The sequence below is a fragment of the Plectropomus leopardus genome, unplaced genomic scaffold (assembly GCF_008729295.1).
Source record: "Plectropomus leopardus isolate mb unplaced genomic scaffold, YSFRI_Pleo_2.0 unplaced_scaffold22726, whole genome shotgun sequence".
In the NCBI taxonomy this organism is placed as follows: domain Eukaryota; kingdom Metazoa; phylum Chordata; class Actinopteri; order Perciformes; family Serranidae; genus Plectropomus; species Plectropomus leopardus.
This window is the reverse complement of record NW_024624633.1, coordinates 1-2,143: the sequence shown is the minus strand read 5'-3', so window position 1 is coordinate 2,143 and position 2,143 is coordinate 1. Positions and strand designations below refer to the sequence as shown.

Sequence of the window (2,143 nt, the reverse complement as noted above, 5' to 3'; positions counted from 1 at the left end):
ATTAAATATGAGTAATTTAATATATTAAATACATATTTGCATTTACCAATTTCTATAAAGTAATTGAAAAATTATCAACAGAGACAATCTATCCATCAATTAAATTAAGATTATTTTGTCAAAGTACATTACATTACCATGGTTATGGCTCATGGCACTCTCTGAACGTCGTGATTTTAAGTTAATAAAAATTGTCTTAATTGCACTCTCCAGTTAATCTGATACAAAAAAATGTACAATGTTACTAAACACATCCAGTCACTCAATGTTTCATTCAAAAAGTCATCAATAACAAGTAATTTCCCTGTTTCCATAGACTTCTTTATTATATACAGCGAGGATTAATTGGCAGTTGTGTAGATATGGTGATAAACTTGGCAAGATTTCTCTCCATTAAACAGTGATTCGTAAAGTGATTGTTGAGCGAAGCAGCAGAGAGATCACTCCTCCCAGGGGCTCATGTCGGTGTCGATGGCCACACAGTTGTACGCGGCGTAACGCAGCTTCTCCTCACAAACTTTAGCACTGCAGCAAAGAAAAAAGCAGGAAGAGAGGAAAAGAAGGGGAGCAATTAATGTAACATGGCTGTCAAAGAGCTCAGAGCATTATACTAATTTAATTATGTGTAGGATTATAAAACTGGTTTTTACTTGACTTTCTATAGTGATTAACCCTTAGGGCTCTCTTTAATATTACACACACTGGTAAAACTCTGCGCAGAAAACGCACCTTTCAAAATCAAGCTTTAAAAAATATCATACATTAATATTATTTCCTACTTTCATTAAGTTAATTTTAACCATCGTAAGTCCTAATCATAAATATCAAATATTCATTAATTTACAGAAATATAACCCTTTAAATACCAGGTTTTTGTCGTGATGTTTCTAAAAACAAAAAAGTATATAATTATCAAAATACTATATGCAAAGTACATTTTTTAAATTATCACAGCCTGGAATATGTCAATGATTTGCAGCAACATTGATTGTGACACTGCATCTAGTAAAAATAGCATGTATTTTCTCCATATGCCAAATGTGGTAAAAAAATGACATCATCAGGTGGAAAATAGTAAAAAAAGAAAAAAATCCAAGGCAAAAGCCCAGAATGACACCCAGAAATAATAAAATGCATGATTTTATGCTTTGATGGCTGTGAGGTCAAAAATGACATTTTGAATGATTTTGGTGCATTTTTTGCTTTCAACAGTATGAATGTCTCATATTTGAGTTAGATCAGCTGCAACATAAAGTTGGATTTTGCAAACACATTTTACTCTTGTGGAAGCGCTCCCTTTCCTGCTGCTCATGATGTTGTTTCGTGGTAACAGTGCCCACATACAGCACATCTTAAACACAAATGTATATTAAATGTACACATCAGTAAACAGTAACAGAGTCTGCATATACAAAACACAGAACATTAGGATACCTGGGGTAGTTGGGTAAATAAAGAGTGCTGGAACATGTGGAGGACTGTGGAAGTGCATCGGTTGTTTCAGAGCTAAATCAGGAAACAGAAACATTATTAATATCATGTTCCATTATAAGTTTTCTAAATGAACTGTTAATAGCAAACAGTATTTTTTCTGTATTTTCTTTTTTAGTGCTGGACTTGCACTCACCCTTGCTTGTCAGGGAAGACGTAGATAGGCGCAGGAAGACGACTTCGACCAGTTACAAACCTCAGAAACCTGCTGCGATCCTCTGAAAACAAAATCCAAAACCATGTTTTCGGCACAACAAATACACCAAATTACACGTCAGTCTTACAGCTATGACTATGTTATAAGACATGTTGATAAACAAACAGTGAACTGACCATTGGTGAAGTTCGTCAGTGCCTCCCATAAGTATTGCACTCTGACGTCACTTTGCTCGAGGTCCTCATAGCGTGCTGGTGGGGAGACAGAAACAGAGTTCATAATACAGTATTTCATTAAAGAAAATCGAAAATCAAGCACCTTCTGAGTTTTTCTTTCATTTAATTATTAGCTTTGCAACTTCTTAGAGGATAATTCTTGCCAGGAGGGAATATGTATGTTAACCCTATGAAAGCTGGATCGACACCAGTTTTCTTGAGCTGCGTTCAGACCCCTCTCACAATCGTTTAAACCTTTGAAAAATTAGCAAACTGGTTT

General features: G+C 35.0%; 1 long non-coding RNA gene across 1 annotated transcript; it reads right to left on the bottom strand.

Annotated features, from left to right (window-relative positions):
* Window positions 1–299: 299 nt before the first annotated feature.
* Window positions 300–1,899, bottom strand: LOC121966009. Its single transcript, XR_006107549.1, has 4 exons — window positions 1,825–1,899; window positions 1,628–1,709; window positions 1,435–1,506; window positions 300–525 (listed from the first exon to the last, which is right to left on the bottom strand). It is a non-coding gene; the product is annotated as an uncharacterized LOC121966009 (long non-coding RNA).
* Window positions 1,900–2,143: the final 244 nt, after the last annotated feature.